At 46.9% G+C, this 20,748-nt stretch overlaps 1 protein-coding gene across 1 annotated transcript in view; it reads left to right on the forward strand.

Moving 5' to 3' along the window:
• LOC126540823 (uncharacterized) overlaps nt 1-20,748 on the forward strand; it is a 131,443-nt gene that overhangs the window by 5,960 nt on the left and 104,735 nt on the right. The window lies entirely within an intron of this gene.

Below are 20,748 nucleotides of genomic sequence, written 5' to 3' on the forward strand. Positions count from 1 at the left end.
GCTCTATCTCCGCGCCGGCGGCGTTGAGCTCGCCAAACGCAGCTGGGCACGCCGGCGACGCCGTGACGCCGGACTGTAGACTACGCGCTTTCCACCGACGTTGCTTAACCGCGCCGAGCGTGGCCGCGCGCGCGCTTTGCGCCGCATTGTATGTTGCCCTGTAATGTTGGAAGAATATTTAGATATCTTGGCGATTCAAGAGACTGAAATAGAGAGTGAGACTGACGGTACGGTTGTACCGTTTAGTGGCAGCTATATTGTATGCGTTAGCCATGCTGTTGGAACAAAGATCAGTTGCTGTATGTTTATTAAGAATGGTTTGGGTATAGTCGAAGAAACCGTTCGTGCCCTGCATTTTTGGTTATTACAACATGAAAGTCCGAATATTATGTGTGTACGCACTAACGAAAGTGAATGACCGGCTAAGTGTCTTACAAGAAATATCGCAGTATTTTAAAACAGACAGATGTTTGATAGTGTTAGGAGATTTCAATTGCGTTTTGAGCTCGGATGATCGTTTGAGTGATGGATACCGGGCTGAGGAGAGCGTTGTCTTTCTGAGGGGGCCATTGGAAGAGCTCTGTTGGAGGACATTGTACATTACGTGAATGGAGGCAATAATTCGCATTATACTCATTTTCAAGCCAATAGCCATGCAGGGTTAGACAGAGCTTATCTTTCGCAAGAAATCGCCACACTGTGTTATGATTACAAGGTGCTCAACATAGCATAAGCGACCATTGTTTAGTAGCCTTCACAATAGGGAAAAGGTATAACCGAAAAACCTGGAATGAAATGGCAAACATGGAAATTAAATGCGAAACTCTTAAAGGACGATCAATTTCTAGAAAGTGCACGAACACAAATTGCTAAAGCAAATAATGACTGTCACAAAGGAAGGGGTGAGTGATGGAAGAGATTTAAAGAAGTCGTAAAAATGAACACCATAGAGCGCTCGGTAGAAATGTGTCTTAAAGAGCGCCAAGAAGAAAGACCTTCATAGAATGCTTAAGGAATTGCGACTGCAGGAAACTTTATGGAAGAAGTGAGGGAAACAAAGAATAATATTGAGGCTATAGACACGGAAAAATACCGTGGTGCACTTGTTCGCGCATGAACGAAAAAGATCTTGGCGGATGAGATGCCAACAAAGTGGGCTTCGGGAACTGAGAAAAAGTATGCGAGGAGAAACGAAGTAGTTGAGATTGAATACAAAGGCAAAAAATCTAGAGATGCTGAAGAAATCAATTATGCCTTTAGGGAATATAGCAGAGAGCGCCTCAAGTGTAGAATACCCAACAAGCCTTCGTATGAAAGCCATTTTCTGACCACTTTAGTTAGGTTAGACGCTGAAGGAACAGAAAGATTATCAGCAGATATCACTGCAAAGGCCATTGAAAAGGCCATTAAAGACCTTAACCCTAGAAAATCGCCAGGACCTGACGGCTTAACAGCAGCTTTTTAGAAATTCCTCTGCACGCTGTTAGCCACCGTATTAGAACGTGTTTTTAAGGAGGGATATCAAGAACGCCGTCTACCGCCGTCTTTTAAAAGCGCTGATGCAGTCTTAATACCAAAAAGCGATGAGGCGAATAAACTTAACAAAGTCACAGGCTACAAGCCGATTAACAGGACACACGTAGATCATAAACCTAAATTTGAAATATTCGCGCGGAGACTACAAGGGGTTATTGGTGCTTTAGTCGGACCGCATCACACCTGCGGGATAAGAGGGAGGTCTATAATTACTAATATTCATGTGGCTCGCAGCATTCTTGAAACTTCTGATGCAGGTTTTAGGAAAGTCGCTATGTTACAAATTGATCTAGAAAAGCCTTTCTTTCTTCCCTTCTCTCTCTCTCTCTCTGATCTAGAAAAGGCATTCGACAAAGTGTGTTATAATCTCCAGTTTTCAATTCTTGGTTATGTCGGAGTCGGATCAAAGATAACAGAAGGAGTTAAAATGGCATAAAATAGATAGAAAATGGCATTGTGCATACAGCACAATGCATATGATCAGGCACATAGCATTTTATTGCACTTTCTTAATTCATGCATATTTTTAACTGCAGAAAAGCTTGTGCACTGGAATATTATACTAGTGCATACTTAATAAGCACGATTTTATACTACAATAATAATCAATCAATCAAATGTTTATTATAGTGCCCAGAACAGCACCATTACCAAGGGCACAAGTACGAAGGCTCTCTAGCCTTCGTACTGGTGTCCTTAAAAAGCAATATATGACACAAAATGTACAGAAAACATGAATGTGGTAGATAAACCAATGCGAGACAGAGAAACAAACGCGGAACAAGAAAAAGAGGAAGGGTAAAAGGGAGTTAATCATACATTATTATCTACAAATACACAAAACACAGGAAATTAACTCTGAAGTATGTCATTACAGGCACAATTCTTAATACATTTTTCTTTGGAATCAAGTCATTTATAGCACAGTCTTTAATGCAACAAGGCCAGACAAAGCATTCGGAATGCTGTCTGGTAAACTGTTGCGGGATGAACACTTGCTTATGATCAAGAAGCTTTGGGGAATGTATATTGCTATGGACTGCCTTATACAGAAACAAAAGGTCTGATTAATTAAGTCTTGAGTCTAGAGCTGCAAGTTGAGCTGGTGCTTCAAGATAGATATCAATTTATTCTGGGCGCTTTCAGTGAGGTCTAAATTAGATTTGCACGTTGCACCCCAATCTACAGAGGCATGCTCTAGTAGTGAAAGGCAGACAACAGAATACAATTTCAGAAACAGAACAGGTAAGTGGAAATCACGCAATATACGACATACAATTCCAAGAGCGTGAATGGTACGATGTGTGATTATTTCTGTGAAGAGAAGCTTGGCATTTTGTAGAAGTGCCCACCAAGATCTCTCATTTCATCGACCCTGGAAAGTGGAGCATACCGAAGGGCGCATGAAGATTGCACATGGTGTGTTAACCGGATACACCTTAATGCCATAGTATTGGAAGCATTTAAGAGCAACTTATTTTTTCTGCACAACTTGGAGAGTGAAAAACTATCTGTTTGGAGGTGGATGCAGTTGTGAACACTGTTGACAGTCTGAAATAGCTTTAAGTTATCGGCACAGAATGCCATGCTGTTCGTTTATTAAAGTGTTCTTAGCACTAACAGAAAGCAAACAATGCAATACCGATTCAAATAGTTTTGACGCACTGCATAGGATAGATATAGGCCGGCAGTTAGTAAGTGCATGTCAATCACCCTATTTGTGCATGGGCAGTGTTCATGCTACCTTCTGAGTGTAGAAAGCGTACCAGACTTTAGGGAACTATTGAAGGTGCTTGTGAGAACAGGGAACACGTATGCTTCGATACATCTTAACCCTTTCAGACACCACTTTATCCCGTTGATTGTAAACTTGCTTTCGCCACATCTCTTGCATCTTCAGAATCATAGAATGTGTACCGCTGCAGAAAAGATTAAGAATTTTCAAACGTTTAGTGAGTTATGTCAAGTTAACAGAGTTTCGACTCCATGCGCAAACTCGCTACAAGAACATCAAATATGAGAACATGAAATGTTTTATGTTTTGAGAAGCTTGAAAAGCACGTATCCAGCCACTTGAAAATTATGCCTGGTGCATGACATTGTGAAAAACAATGAAAGAAGTGAACCCGCTGCATAAGACTTACTGAACCAGAGTAAATACACCCAATTGTCTACCTTCCCACTCATTTTGCCAAAACGTTCTCCACGTAATTCAATATTGCAGCGCCGTTCCAACAATGCTTTCGCTGGAGATGCACTATCTTGCAGTACACAACTGTGTAGACAGTGTCTGAAAGGGTTAAGCACTGTGGAATGAATACCATCAGCGCCACAGGAAAGCGAAGGTTTGAGGCGCTTCATACGCTTGAAAACAAGGTCTTCATTGACTGATAGCGTACACACCGTGCCAGACTGAGAAGGAAGGTTATTCGAAGCATCTTTTACACCATATACAGTAGATAAATGTTCTGCAAAGCTATCAGCAGTGTTCGAGATATCACCACCATTTTCATCAAAAAGGCATGCATCATTGGCGCTCTCTATAAAAGAGTGAGAGCGCGCGAAGCTCCAGAAATCTTTTTAATTACGTGTCACGCTGGCTTCAACGCATTCAACGTGGTCGTGGTGATTATTATTATTATTATTATTATTATTATTATTATTATTGTTATTATTATTATTATTATTATTTTATTACCTTAGCGGTAACGTGGCACTCTAGACAGCTCGCAAAACTTAAAGAAATGCTGATGCCTGTACGCTAGAGCGTCGGAAAACCAGCCATCTAGAGCAGGAATTTGCAGGGTGCAGTAGACATCCCTTCCTCCACGTGCACGCGCACACACGCAGGCACTTGCTCAGTTGCAGAGCACTGCACACGCGCACACAACCGACGGGTGCACAACACGCAGGAGCGCCAATTCGGTCGCGTCGCAAGGAAGGGGAGTACGAATGGCTGGGGGGCGCGGGGGGGAGGGGGGAGATCGTATATAAGCATGGGCTTGCGCTTTCGGTCTGTACAGGCGTTATGAGGCTCAGGCTGTGCTGACCGCTTGTTGAGACGGACTGAAGAAGATCAATGCTATCCAGGGAGCCGTCAACCACCCTGCATAATCTGCGAATACGCATTAGGAACTTCGTTTTGAGCTGATCTTTTCCCTGACTACAGTTTATAATATCGCAGGGAGAAACATTTTAGTGGAAGCTGAAGAGATATGGGCAGTTTAAGCATACCGACTGCACAAAGCACTGATGACACTTTTTCACCTTCGCCGCATTGCACTCGCACCATCTGCTCTCCCCATAAACAAAAAGAAAGAGTTCAAAAGTCAATTACGGTTTTATTGATTCGGTATGTGCTGCTTCTCAAGCAGGCATCGAAGCTATCCTGGTATACGCGGCTGCATGCATAGGTCTTGCATGATGCAGCTCCTCCTATGCACTGCACACCGTGCACATATTGCAAACAGATCAATTCTTTTTGCAGTGCTCAAGTATAAGGGCACACTGACTCAAACATGACTATGTTGTGTCATGTTTCCTTCAGCGCGTAAACGTTCTTGAGTGCTACACAAGCGATTTATTCTCAATAGCCTATGCACTTGAAGAAAGTGAGTCAGGAGCACTGTGAACTTGTACTGAACTGGATTCACATGCCGAATAGAATAGCACACTGTTCAATAAAACAGACGGCATGGCTGATGACGTACGGACTTCCCATCGTTCGGCTGCTAGCCTCTTTCGCCTTCGAAAGTTATCTTTGCCGCTGGAAACAGCGCAGAGCTCGCCCGTGAAACTTGAGTCACCTGAGACGACACGAAACACGCCGCGGTTCACCACCCAAAGTTGCACGCGGTCCTTTCACCACATCACACACCACACGAAGTCAGGAGTGCCAGGTTTTAAATCGTTGCAGCGCCAAACGGAACTGAAAATTCCTTTACTTCAATAAAGTTATTCAGCTGGAGTCGTTCACTCGTCAGTTACCAGCTCGATGGACGCGCTATAGGACTACGCGTGACCTAAACAACATCGGCGGTAGGCGAGTGCTGATTATTCAGACTGCGGAAATCTGGAGCTTGTTTCCATTCGTTTCGAGCACGACAAATACATATACGCCAAGCACAGACGTTCCGGCAATCGTGAATTGGTTGGGTGTTTCAGCAGACAATCGCACTGAGACCGGCGGAACCCAGTGGCAGGTTGGATTTGTCGGCGTCGTTCGAAGACGGTTTGGATCAACGCCACACTGCGACAACCCACGGTCGTCGGTCGTGTCCCGTTTGGCCTGCTATCTCGACACTGTCTTTCAGGAACACTGTCGCGTGTGTCGTGTGTCTAAAAACTCGAACGATCGTTGGTCTCGGCATCCTCGCATTAGCTGCCATCATAGGCATAGCAGCCGGAGGCGTCGCAGCCTCCGATTGGTTGACGCCACCGACGCATCGTAGTCTGTGATTGGCGCACGCTGGCGAAGCGTCGCCGCGCAGTCGGCGAACTTCTAGCATCGGCAGTAGACAAAATCTCTGCGCGTCACCACGCTTCGCCCTGTTCCCGACCGACGCTCTGGACGCTTTTCACGCATTGGCGCGTGCCGAAGCTTGCCGACGTGTTCCAGTGGTTGGGCCTTTACTCCATCACCAAGCACGTGTAGCTCTGTTTTTACGGCATCATTTCCAAAAGTTCTTGCGGTTGCATGTTCGTTGTAGACGCGTATGCAACTACCACTATATAAGAACTTTCCGGCCTCTGTAAAGTTTACGGGCCCCTTGAAGGATATACGTTCCCGATGGTGGAATCGAACTTCGGTCTCTGAGCACACGAGTTTGGTGTTCTAACTATTAGGCTACAACTACACGTATACTCACACGCGGCTGCCATTGCTTTCTCGCGAGATGTAATAGATGTAATATGTCAGACACGAGCGCATTGCCCCGTGAAGATCCACGATTTTCATGTCCTGTGACATGAAGGTCGTGCCTTCATGTCAGCGCCACGCCCAGTAAAAAGCTGCCACATTTGTGTAAGCTTAAAACCATTAAAATTATTTCGAACACAACTGTCATTGCAGAGGTTGCACATTGGGGATAGGAGTTATGATAAGCGGAAGGTACAACGTAGTCTCCGATGGTCGAGGATTGAGGCACTTCACTGATGAAGCGAAAAATGCAGACAGGTAGAAATCGCAAGAGTTGCGATGGAGGTGATGCGGCTCGCTGTATCTTGAGAAACATCCTGGAAGTGATTTCACGAACGCAAGATTAAAAAGAAACGAAGAACCATTCACTGAGCTGCCAATTATTAGTGGCACGAGCATCGAGTGACACTGTTGTTTCTTGAGCAGCACTTGAGGTTCCCCTCCTGAGACGACCGGGGTGGAAATTCAATATAAATAAGCAAAAATCGAAAACAAATTAAAACAGTACAAAATTCATCGGTTTGATGATAGATATGACATCAGAGTATAAGTTTAGTTAAAAGCTGAGCTACTAAAGTGTATGGAATAGTTCTAATTAATCTTAAATCACTGAGACGACCGGGAACGAAATTCAGATCAGAAGATTAGAAAAAATACTACAGTACAAAATTCACGGTTTCATTATATGTATGATATCAGAGCATAAGTTCACATGGTAGTTGAGTTGAAGGGCATGGAATAATTAGAATTAATTAGAAATCACTGATTACCGCACACTAAAGCACAGAATCATAGACTTTAGAGACCCGCCACGTGAGCACGACTTTGGCGAAATTACTGGAACACCGGAAGTAGGAAGCGGAAGTAATGGCGTCCCTAATAAAGTCACACACAAGAATGTGCCGTGATATTCAGCTGGGTAATAGATAGAAAACGGTTGCCTCTGAGTTCGGTTCTTTCATTGCGTTCCCCTAAATTCACCTAAAGAACACCAACGCCGAAGTGGGAGTGCCACTACGAGACACCTGAGTCAAATATTAGAGTCGCCTACCAATTTTTTTCTCATATTTGTGCTGAAACATCGAGTAAGTTCATAATAACCTTTCATATCCTCCAGAATCAACCAAATACTGCAGGCCGCTCAAAAAAAAGTATTGTGGCAGAATATTCTCCTATTCCAGAAATATTAAAAAATACTGTTTTTGAGGCAAAGTATTTGCGCCTCTGCTCCGGCAACAAGTTTGCAGTCATCGAGTGCCCCTGATTTACTATGAGTGTACAATGCTCACTTGGATGATTCCCTGAAAGATGTTCAGCCGCCTAAATATACAATTTTCTTTGGAACTCCCGGGTAGGCAAATCACGGCGATATATACAGCGTCAGCACTGCGGTTTCACGATAAAACTACAGACTCAAATTTTCTGGTACAGAGCATTTTCTGGTACAGCAATTTTAGCATGTACTGCAATTCGCGTTAAGTGAAAGATGATCAAATCTACAGCGCGATAACGGACTGAAACATAAAGTATGATTAGAGCTTAAGCTCAGTATAACGTGAGCATGAAAGATAATTGAACAATTTTCTCTAAGAGATGTGTACCCTAATCAATTTTCAAGATGTCGCTCCTAAATCAGAATAGTAAGTAAATAAAACATATCGCTACAACTTATCCTTTTAAATGTACAAAGAATCAAGTGCAAAAGACCTGTGGGAGAAACGTCATAGCGGGAATGACGTGGAAATGTCAGTTCTGGAGGCTAGTCACATTTACACGTGGCCTTAGTCGTTCGTTATTTGCCAATTTTTAGTGGCACGAGCATCGAGTGACACTGTTGTTTCTTGAGCAGCACTTGAGGTTCCCCTCCTGAGACGACCGGGGTGGAAATTCAATATAAATAAGCAAAAATCGAAAACAAATTAAAACAGTACAAAATTCATCGGTTTGATGATAGATATGACATCAGAGTATAAGTTTAGTTAAAAGCTGAGCTACTAAAGTGTATGGAATAGTTCTAATTAATCTTAAATCACTGAGACGACCGGGAACGAAATTCAGATCAGAAGATTAGAAAAAATACTACAGTACAAAATTCACGGTTTCATTATATGTATGATATCAGAGCATAAGTTCACATGCTAGTTGAGTTGAAGGGCATGGAATAATTAGAACTAATTAGAAATCACTGATTACCGCACACTAAAGCACAGAATCATAGACTTTAGAGACCCGCCACGTGAGCACGACTTTGGCGAAATTACTGGAACACCGGAAGTAGGAAGCGGAAGTAATGGCGTCCCTAATAAAGTCACACACAAGAATGTGCCGTGATATTCAGCTGGGTAATAGATAGAAAACGGTTGCCTCTGAGTTCGGTTCTTTCATTGCGTTCCCCTAAATTCACCTAAAGAACACCAACGCCGAAGTGGGAGTGCCACTACGAGACACCTGAGTCAAATATTAGAGTCGCCTACCAATTTTTTTCTCATATTTGTGCTGAAACATCGAGTAAGTTCATAATAACCTTTCATATTGTCACGTGGTCGTGACGTCAAAGAACACAGTAGCAATACTGTGGAACACAAAACTAACTTTTATTGGGCGAACCTGTGCCCACAAAAGAGGCTACACTTATAGCACAACGATAGCGGCGAACACGGTCGGCGATCGTCGGAAATCTGATCAGCGGGTCAAGCGCGTCGGCTTTTATACAGAATCGTCGAATGTTCCAGACTAATCGTTGGGACCCGCGTGCCTTCCACAAAGTTCTACAACATTCGAGTCATGCGATGAAATCAGATAACACAAGGTTCGGCGACAACAGACAGCCGGGTAGAAGCATCGATAACCTTCCAGAAACGTCGGATACATGCAGGCGCGTCCCTCGCTGTGCGATTACAGTTGTTATGCGGCGAAACGTGGTCGGCCGATAAAGATAAGCATACGTGTCAATACCCCCCTCTTAAAAAGCATCGACCCGATGCTGCAAACAAACGAAGTTAATAAACAAAAGCACTCGTAGCAAAGAAAAGAACAAAAATAACGAAGTTCGTCAGCGTCCGTAAAAGGGTTTAAGGCGCACCACGTGGACCACTTCAGATCGTGCGCGGCGCCGCTGTGAATGCGAAATGCCGTCTGGCACGACCTCATAGTCCAGAGCGCCAATACGTCGGATGACCTTGTAGGGTCCGAAATAGCGTCGGAGTAGTTTCTCACTGAGTCCTCGTCGGCGTATCGGGGTCCAGACCCAAACACGGTCGCCAGGCTGGTACTCGACGAAGCGTCGTCGAAGGTTGTAGTGTCGGCTGTCGGTCCTCTGCTGGCTCTTGATTCGCAGGCGGGCGAGCTGTCGGGCTTCTTCGGCGCGCTGGAGATAGCTAGCGACGTCAAGATTTTCCTCGTCAGTGACGTGCGGCAGCATGGCGTCGAGCGTCGTCGTCGGATTCCTGCCGTAAACCAGCTTAAACGGCGTGATCTGTGTTGTTTCTTGCACCGCCGTGTTGTAAGCGAATGTTACGTACGGCAGGACTGCATCCCAGGTCTTGTGTTCGACGTCGACGTACATTGCTAGCATGTCGGCGAGGGTCTTGTTCAGGCGTTCCGTGAGACCATTCGTCTGCGGGTGGTAGGCAGTTGTCCTCCTGTGGCTTGTCTGGCTGTATTGCAGAATGGCTTGGGTGAGCTCTGCTGTAAAAGCCGTTCCTCTGTCGGTGATGAGGACTTCTGGGGCACCATGTCGCAGCAGGATGTGCTCGACGAAAAATTTCGCCACTTCGGCTGCGCTGCCTTTTGGTAGAGCTTTAGTTTCAGCGAAGCGGGTGAGGTAGTCCGTCGCCACGACGATCCACTTATTCCCGGATGTTGACGTCGGAAACGGCCCCAACAAATCCATCCCAATCTGCTGGAATGGTCGACGAGGAGGTTCGATCGGCTGTAGTAACCCTGCTGGCCTTGTCGGTGGTGTCTTGCGCCGCTGACAGTCTCGGCATGTCTTGACGTAACGGGCGACGTCGGCGGTCAGACGCGGCCAGTAATACCTTTCCTGTATCCTCGACAGCGTCCGGGAGAATCCAAGGTGCCCAGCGGTTGGATCGTCGTGTAGGGCGTGCAGTACTTCTGGACGCAGCGCTGACGGTACAACAAGAAGGTAGCTGGCGCGGACTGGTGAGAAGTTCTTCTTCACGAGCAGGTTGTTTTGTAGCGTGAACGAAGACAACCCGCGCTTAAATGCCCTAGGGACAACGTCGGTGTTCCCTTCCAAGTACTCGACGAGGCCTTTTAGCTCCGGGTCTGCTCGCTGCTGTTTAGTGAAGTCTTCCGCGCTTATTATTCCAAGGAAGGCGTCGTCGTCCTCGTCGTCTTGCGGCGGGGGATCGATGGGGGCGCGTGATAAGCAGTCGGCGTCAGAGTGTTTTCTTCCGGACTTGTATATTACGGTGACGTCATATTCTTGCAATCTGAGGCTCCACCGCGCCAGCCGTCCTGAAGGGTCCTTTAAGTTAGCTAGCCAACACAACGCGTGATGGTCGCTGACGACTTTGAATGGCCTGCCATAGAGGTAAGGGCGGAATTTTGCTGTAGCCCAAATGATGGCGAGGCATTCCTTTTCAGTCGTAGAATAATTGCCTTCCGCTTTTGACAGCGACCGGCTAGCATAAGATATCACCCGTTCAAGTCCGTCTTTCCTCTGGACTAGGACGGCACCGAGGCCTAGGCTACTGGCGTCAGTGTGGATTTCAGTATCGGCGTCCTCGTCGAAGTGTGCAAGTACCGGCGGCGACTGCATGCGTCGTTTGAGTTCTTGAAATGCGTCGGCCTGCGGCGTTTCCCACTTGAACTCGACATCACATTTCGTTAGATGTGTTAGCGGCTCCGCGATGCGTGAAAAGTCCTTGACAAAGCGCCTATAGTAGGCACACATGCCAAGGAATCTGCGCACTGCCTTCTTGTCGATTGGCTGCGGGAACTTTGCGATGGCAGCTGTCTTCTGCGGGTCGGGGCGTACTCCCGATTTGCTGATGACGTGGCCTAGGAATAGAAGCTCATCGTAAGCGAAGCGACACTTTTCCGGCTTCAGGGTGAGCCCTGATGACTTGATGGCCTCTAATACTGTCGCAAGCCGCTTAAGGTGATCGTCGAAATTTCCGGCGAAGACGACGACGTCATCCAAGTAAACAAGACAGGTCTGCCACTTCAATCCCGCTAAAACCGTGTCCATCACGCGCTGGAACGTTGCAGGCGCCGAGCACAGTCCAAATGGCATAACCTTGAATTCATAGAGGCCGTCTGGCGTGATGAAGGCGGTCTTTTCGCGATCCCTTTCGTCGACTTCTATTTGCCAGTAGCCAGACTTGAGGTCCATCGATGAGAAGTATTTAGCATTGCAGAGCCGATCCAATGCGTCGTCTATCCGTGGGAGGGGGTATACGTCTTTCTTCGTGATTTTGTTCAGTCGACGATAATCGACGCAGAAACGTAGGGTTCCGTCCTTTTTCTTCACTAAAACAACTGGAGACGCCCACGGGCTTTTCGACGGCTGGATGATGTCGTCGCGCAGCATTTCGTCGACTTGTTGTCTTATAGCTTCGCGTTCTCGCGTCGAAACTCGGTAAGGGCTCTGGCGTAGTGGTCGAGCGCACTCTTCGATTATTATGCGATGCTTTGCGACTGGTGTTTGTCGAATCCTCGATGACGTCGAAAAGCAGTCTTTGTATCGTCTAAGCAGACTTCTGAGCTGTTGCTGCTTAATCACGGGGAGACTTGGATTTATGTCGAAGTCTGGCTCGGGAACTACGGTCGTCGGGGTAGATGCAACAGAATCCGAGAGGACAAAGGCATCGCTGGTTTCCTGAATTTCCTCGATGTATGCGATCGTCGTGCCCTTGTTGATGTGCTTGAACTCCTGGCTGAAGTTTGTCAGCAACACTTTCGTGTTTCCTCCGTGCAGTCGAGCGATCCCTCTTGCGACGCAAATTTCACGGTCGAGCAATAAACGTTGGTCGCCTTCGATGACGCCTTCTACGTCAGCGGGTGTTTCGGTGCCGACCAAAATAAAAATGCTGGAGCGAGGCGGGATGCTCACTTGATCTTCGAGCACACTCAAGGCGCGGTGACTACGACAGCTCTCCGGCGGTATCGCTTGATCTTCCGACAGCGTTATTGACTTCGACTTCAGGTCGATGATTGCGCCGTGTTGGTTCAGGAAGTCCATGCCGAGAATGACGTCTCGTGAACACTGTTGCAGGATAACGAAGGTGGCAGGGTAAGTCCGGTCATGAATGGTAATTCTTGCCGTGCAGATACCACTCGGCGTGATTAGGTGTCCTCCAGCGGTCCGAATTAACGGGCCTCCCCATGCAGTCTTAACTTTCTTCAATTGGGCTGCGATGGGTCCACTCATGACAGAGTAATCGGCTCCGGTGTCTACTAAGGCGGTGACTGCGTGGCCGTCGAGAAGCACGTCGAGGTCGGTGGTTCTTTGTCTTGCGTTGCAGTTACGCCTCGGCGTCGGATCACGGCTGCGTCGCGTTGACCTGTGGTTGGTACGTGGCGTCGTTAGGTGGTCTTTCGTCAGCGTGTTCTTTCCTGCCAGACTTCGTCGGGACGGCGGTGTGTCGTCGTTGTTATGTCGTCGAGATAGGCTTTTCGGGGTCTTCGTCGGCGGCGGAGGATCTTCGTCAGTTCGACGAACAGCAACCGCACCTCCATCGGTTGCTGCTTTTAGTTTTCCGGATATGGGCTGACGGACCGGCCCCGGGCTGGGCCAGTGTATGGTCGGCGCTGTGGCGACAAGTAGCGGCCTGGTGACGGCGAACGGGACGGTCGTCGAGGGCTCCACTGAGTAGCGGCGAGGTAGTCGGCGATGTCACGAGGGCGTTCACCTTCCCTCGGGCGCTGTGCGTTGACGGCGAAGCCTCGCAATCCCAGCTCGCGGTATGGGCATCGGCGGTAAACATGGCCGGCTTCGCCGCAGTGGTAGCAGAGCGGGCGGTGGTCGGGGGCGCGCCAAATGTCCGTCTTCCTCGCGTAGGTGCGCTGGGCGACGGGTGGTCGTACTGGCGGCGGCGGCGGACGACGGAATTGGGGCGTTGCAGGGCCCTGGCGCGGTCGCGGAGGGGGACCTTGACGGCGTGCGACGGCGGCGTAAGTCATCGCTTCTGGCTGAGGCTGCGGTACTTGTGGTTGCACCTCAGGAACTCCAAGCGATCGGTGCACCTCTTCTTTCACGATGTCGGCGATCGAGGCCACTTGAGGCTGCGACGATGGCAAGACCTTGCGCAGTTCTTCGCGCACAATGGCCCTGATGGTCTCGCACAGATCGTCCGTGGCCAGTGATTGAATTCCGGCGTAGCTTGTTGGCTTGGTGCGGCGGTCGAATTGCCGGTTCCGCAATTCCAGTGTCTTCTCGATGCTCGTCGCCTCACGAAGAAACTCGTCGACGGTCTTCGGTGGGCTTCTTACCATTCCGGCGAAAAGTTCCTCCTTTACGCCTCGCATCAAGAAACGCACTTTTTTCTCTTCGGACATTTCCGGGTCGGCGTGCCGGAAAAGGCGGGTCATCTCTTCTGTGAAGATGGCGATGGTCTCATTGGGTAGTTGGCCTCGGGTTTCCAGTAGAACTTCAGCCCTTTCTTTTCGGACAACGCTCGTGAACGTCCTCAGGAAGTTACTGCGGAATAGGTCCCATGTTGCTAGGGTGGACTCCCGGTTTTCGAACCAAGTCCTCGCGGCATCTTCCAAGGAGAAGTACACGTGTCGTAGCTTATCCTCAGAGGTCCAGTTATTGAAGGTCGAGATCCTTTCGAAGGTTTCGAGCCAGGTTTCAGGATCCTCTGACGTAGCTCCACGGAAGGTAGGGGGCTCCCTGGGTTGTTGAAGTACGATGGGTGACACTGGGGCAGCCATCGTGGTTGTCTTGGCCACAATCTTCTTGGGCTTCTCAGGTAGAAGTCCGTGCTCCGGGGGCAGCTGTTGTAGACGACGGCTTGCTCGCTGGTCCAGGACTACGTTGGTGCTCTCTTTGCGGTCCGGGCTTGGATCACGGCTTGTCGGGGGCGTCCGGTACATGGACGACCAGCACCTCCACCAGATGTCACGTGGTCGTGACGTCAAAGAACACAGTAGCAATACTGTGGAACACAAAACTAACTTTTATTGGGCGAACCTGTGCCCACAAAAGAGGCTACACTTATAGCACAACGATAGCGGCGAACACGGTCGGCGATCGTCGGAAATCTGATCAGCGGGTCAAGCGCGTCGGCTTTTATACAGAATCGTCGAATGTTCCAGACTAATCGTTGGGACCCGCGTGCCTTCCACAAAGTTCTACAACATTCGAGTCATGCGATGAAATCAGATAACACAAGGTTCGGCGACAACAGACAGCCGGGTAGAAGCATCGATAACCTTCCAGAAACGTCGGATACATGCAGGCGCGTCCCTCGCTGTGCGATTACAGTTGTTATGCGGCGAAACGTGGTCGGCCGATAAAGATAAGCATACGTGTCAATATCCTCCAGAATCAACCAAATACTGCAGGCTGCTCAAAAAAAAGTATTGTGGCAGAATATTCTCCTATTCCAGAAATATTAAAAAATACTGTTTTTGAGGCAAAGTATTTGCGCCTCTGCTCCAGCAACAAGTTTGCAGTCATCGAGTGCCCCTGATTTACTATGAGTGTACAATGCTCACTTGGATGATTCCCTGAAAGATGTTCAGCCGCCTAAATATACAATTTTCTTTGGAACTCCCGGGTAGGCAAATCACGGCGATATATACAGCGTCAGCACTGCGGTTTCACGATAAAACTACAGACTCAAATTTTCTGGTACAGAGCATTTTCTGGTACAGCAATTTTAGCATGTACTGCAATTCGCGTTAAGTGAAAGATGATCAAATCTACAGCGCGATAACGGACTGAAACATAAAGTATGATTAGAGCTTAAGCTCAGTATAACGTGAGCATGAAAGATAATTGAACAATTTTCTCTAAGAGATGTGTACCCTAATCAATTTTCAAGATGTCGCTCCTAAATCAGAATAGTAAGTAAATAAAACATATCGCTACAACTTATCCTTTTAAATGTACAAAGAATCAAGTGCAAAAGACCTGTGGGAGAAACGTCATAGCGGGAATGACGTGGAAATGTCAGTTCTGGAGGCTAGTCACATTTACACGTGGCCTTAGTCGTTCGTTATTTGTATCAGGAACGTATTCGCGTGTAAAGGTAAGCCATCTGAAAGAAGAAAAGAATACCGCCTTGCCCATACCGCCTTTAAAGAGCTGAGCGAGCCAAACATTTTCTAGCGCACTCTTCCGCTTATAGAAGCGCCAGTATATCCTCCCCCAAGTAGAGAACACTGTAACGTGTGCTTTTTAATCAGTAGCTTATAGCTTCCCTAAATGAATCTGGCGCTTTTGCAGTTATCTGCTCTTGGTGTTCTCGCACTTACTTCTCCATCGTCGCCGCTTAGAGGTGAGTTGCAACTTCCCACTTGCTTATTACTTCAGAAAGCGTGCACGTACGAGGGTGAATCAGAAGGTCTTTTCCCCTCATTTTTAGCCAAATTACTGCTCTAAATGCTAACTCAGCATATGCATTCCGAGCGGTGGATCTTTCGTGTACCGGCGCCACATTATCGGCTGGTAGCTCCGCGGCACGGCACTGCTGTTAGTTGTTGAAGATGGCAGTTGTGCTTCACACGTCCACGGCGTACGAGTGCCGGAGTCTGATCCTGTTTTTTAATGGAGCAAGGGACGAACGCCCATCGAAATCCACGGGGAAACGCAGTTCACGTATGGGGCAAGGTGTCTCGCTTTGGGCAGTGTCAGTGGGGGTGTTCTGAGTTCACAAAAGGTCGCGAAGGCTTGCATGAAGATGTACATCTGATGTACATCTGAAGATGTACGAGGGCATCTCAAATTTACTGCTGCAATTGGACAAATATCTGTACCTGTGTGGGGACTATGTGGAAAAATAGTATAATGTACGTGGAACAAACAGCACGTATGCTTATAATTACCTGTATGCAGCTTATTTTGGCTAATAAAAAAATAGGAGCCAAGGCATTCTGATTCGCCCTTCTATTTCAGGAAACTATAGCGTCAAGCCTAAGCTCAAGTATACCTTGTGAACACTGCTCTGCGATTCTATTGCAGTATTATAGGATGTGTAGCAAACGCTAGTGTTAAATGTAACACTTGAAACTTTTGTAAGCCATGCTTGGTAAACGGTAAATTGTACCACATAAAATAAAGTTCGGCAGAGACACTTAGAACTGCTTAAATGCTGGAATGCGAACGCATTGCAGCCCTTTTGGGGAAATTTTTTCGCTTAGGTGTTCAACCATATGTCATCGTGCACGTTCTAAACTTGCACGGCTTTCCTTTTTGGGTTCCCTTGTTTCATCTTATGCAGCTTGCTTACGTGGGCGACAACGTTTCACAGATGCCGCTGAGGCAGACGCTTCGGAGTGCATTCCAGTAGATATAGCAGCGATAAAATCCGAACAGCAGGTCATACGTCGGAGGCAGCGATGTGACGTCTGCAATCACGCACGCACTAGGTACAACTTTAGTCAACCATAACCGTGGAGCCCCCGTTGCGTCGAGGAAGCGTGCTCCTCTCGCACCCGGGAGGCCCGGTCTCGATTCCCACCGAGACCGAAATCTACCAAGTTTTCTTTCCAATTCCATTAAGTGACTTTGTTTACAGAAGCCTACCGGACAAATCTGACGTCAATCCGAGCATTACTGACGTGATTTTACTCGTCGAGCCGTGGGCCATTTTTGGTACCATCTTTCGGTCACGCGTACGGAGGCACATAACGCTTTCGCATTAAAATATACAGCATTCACGGTAAAACTGGTGATGTTTTATATTCTAAGAGCTGTTACCATGCACAAGTCAGCATATTCTTGGTTTGTAGCGCGAAGCGACCCCGAATAATATATATATAAATAAATAAATATATATATATATATATATATATATGTGTGTGTGTGTGTGTGGAGCGCATTGCATTATAGAGAAACTTTTCTAAGGTTCAATGAACGTGCAGATCGGCAGCCCTTGAACCGCAAAGGTTCATCGACTCATACTTACAATAGCTCATTTAGCATAGCTGAACTTGAGGTATCTCTCTCGCATGAAACAATGAGGAACCTATATCCCGAAGCACTCAAAACACTCCCCTCTCTTTTCATGCTATGTGAGCGGCTGGGTATATTGCGTCCTCGTGGGTAGAAGGCGTAGTTATCCCTGTAATTAAACAAGGCGTAGATCCGTCCTTAGCCAGCTCTACAGGCCAGTAGCACTGACAAACAGTCTGCGCAAACTGTATGAAAAAATGACAAGCGAGCGCTTAATCTATTTCCTAGAAAATAGCAACATAATAGGTCCCTTCCCGGATGGGTTCCGAGAAGGCAGGTCGACAATAGACCACCTTGTTCGCATCGAGGCAAAGATCAGAGATGCGTCTATATATAAGGAGCTTTTAGTTTGGGTATTTCTAGATCTATAGAAAGCATACGACATGACATAGCGCTTCGGGATCCTGCGAGATATTTCCGCGATGGGGATCTGTGGAAATATGCTGAACACAGTAGAAAGGCTACTTGTCCAACCGCACGTTTCGTGTAAGAGTGGGCAGTGCTTTATATAGAACATTCACCCAGGAGAATGGCGTGCCGCAAGGGGTATGCTTAGCTGCACACTCTTTATTGTAAAAATGAGCTCCCTGTATGTAGTCATTCCACGCACCATGTTTTAGCGTATGTCAGTGATCTGTAGATTGGTTTCAAATGATGTAACATTGCTATCTGCGAACGACAGGTGCAGCTTGCATGGAAAAATCTTCTAAATAAGTGGATGTAAATGGGTTTAAAATACACGCCCATAAAAATACGTCCTGGTGTTAACAGCGCAAAACGTAGATGAGAGACAAGACGAGAAGACGATACCAAGCTTTTCTTGGCGACACCAAGAAAAGTACGCGTTTGCCCTTTTCAAACAAAAGAGTCGATCAATCGAGAGGAACTATCTGTCAGCAGTGAAGACATATTTCTGTGAATAAGTCTAGGCTAAGCTTACCTTCACCCCCAACTTAAATATCTCAAGTCAAAATGTCTGAAGGCGATGAACATTTCAAAAGTTCTGTCACGCACAACATTAAATAGTAACCGTAAATGTCTCCTGAACTTGTACAGGAGTCTTGTCCGCTCTCACCTTGACTATGGTGCTATAATCTATCATTCTGCAATGCGAAGCGCGCTAAAAATCCTAGACCCTGTGCACCACCTAGGGATCCGCCTGGCGACAGGTGCTTTCAGGAAAAGCCCTGTAGAAAGCCTCTGTGCAGAATCAAACAAGTGGTCACTTCGTCTACGGAGGTCATATTCCAGCTTCACATATTATGTGAAAGTAAACTCGAATCCTGAACACCCTTGTTACACAACTGTAAACAATCTGTCCTGTGCCATACATTTTAATAGCCGGCTCACAACGAGGGAGCCCTTCTCACTCCGTGTAAGGAATCTCAGTGAAGAAATGTGTGTTCCGCTTCTGGAGCACCATCTATTGCTTCCAGCGAAGATGTCATCACCGTGGCAGTGGCAGCTCGTAGAATGTGATATGTCATTTGTTGAAGTCAGCGTGCTCCTGAGATGCACATTCGATTGCACTTCCTTGAACTTCGGTCGAAGTACTGTTTCCCATAGTTTTACACCGATGCATCTAAGCCTCAAGCCGGGTTTCTTACGCAGCAGCCGGTTCGTCCTATTCGGACTCTGGCATTCTGCATGCGCAAACCAAAATCTTTACGGTTGAAGCCTATGCACTATTAACGGCTGTGAAACACATCGAACAAATAAAAGCAGAAAAGTCAATTATATATACCGACTCTCTAAGCGTTGTAAAGGCTTTAGTATAGTTAAAAAAAAGCACGAAAATCCTGTAATTATTAATCTTTATACACTCTTGTGCGCTGTTTATGCACGCCATCAATGTGTCATAATATGCCGGGTGCCCGGGCGCAGAGACATCGAGGGTAACGTGTTCGCTGACAAAATCGCCACCATCCACAGCAACAAAAGATTTAAACTCTTCCATAGCTGTCCCCACCATAGATTTGAACGCTTTCATTCGGAAAAAATTAAGAGACTATTGGCAACGCATGTGGGACGCCCAAACTTCGAATAAACTTTGTTTAATTAAGACACAAGCACCTCCCCATCAATAATCAAATCACAAGAAACCGATGCCGTGTTCTGTCGACTTGGAATAGGGCACGCATATGGTACACACAACTTCTTGCTCACTGGTAATGAGCCTCCTACATGAACCTCCTCCTGCAAGATGTGGCAAAAGACTGACGGTCATCCACGTTCTTGTGCAGTGTTTGGAAACAGAAATCGAGATGAAAAACCACTTTCCTTCAGCATATCGACAGCATATCCCATTATTTCGAGCACAGTTTCTTGGCACGAACCTATTATTCGACACCAAATCTGTTTAAAAATTTTAAATAGCATTACATTGCACATTATCAGACCAAAAGTTCTGTAGTACGGCCTCTTACCAGAAGCTGCTGCTTCGTTTCCAGGCGCTTGCATTCAAGGGCCCTGTTGAGGCACCAGTGCTACGTCCACCTACACGCTCTATATATTACATCATCCCTGCGTGACAGAACATTTACTGTCATAGTTCACATCTCTCGTCATTGTCATTGTTTTATACTTCTATTTTTTTACGCAATTTACAGCGACTGATTTTAGGCATATTTACAGTCGTGCCACATCCGCCATTCAAAATACATTTCTCTATTTCATAACGAATTCAGTGAAAACCCATCACCACATGTATGGCGTTCTTTGGCCATATCTTGCCCTTGCGCCATAAAACCTCATACGCCATGAAGACACGCATAAGATGTTGGTTACAGGCGTCATTGAACCATCTTCCAGTGGGTCGCCATCTCTCGTTGTACATTTCAAGGACTGCAGCTGCAGCTTTTGCGTGTACTATCGACAACTGAAAAAAATTCAGCACCCATTCCACTCCGTCGAGGTGGATGACTGGCGAAGCCGTAAAGGTGGTATATCTGAATGTACTACACAGATATATATATATATATTTGCGCCTCGTGGTCGTTGGTACCTTGGTATCGGTGTAGCACTGTAGCCCGAACCGTTAGAGCATAAACGATGACAGCCTATTGCCATCTCTCACGTAAAAAGCCTAATGTGCGCGTGTCTGCTGCGGCGGACCGCCAGTGAATCTATAAGAAGAGAAAGA

This window comes from Dermacentor andersoni, chromosome 2 (assembly GCF_023375885.2).
Source record: "Dermacentor andersoni chromosome 2, qqDerAnde1_hic_scaffold, whole genome shotgun sequence".
Lineage (NCBI taxonomy): Eukaryota > Metazoa > Arthropoda > Arachnida > Ixodida > Ixodidae > Dermacentor > Dermacentor andersoni.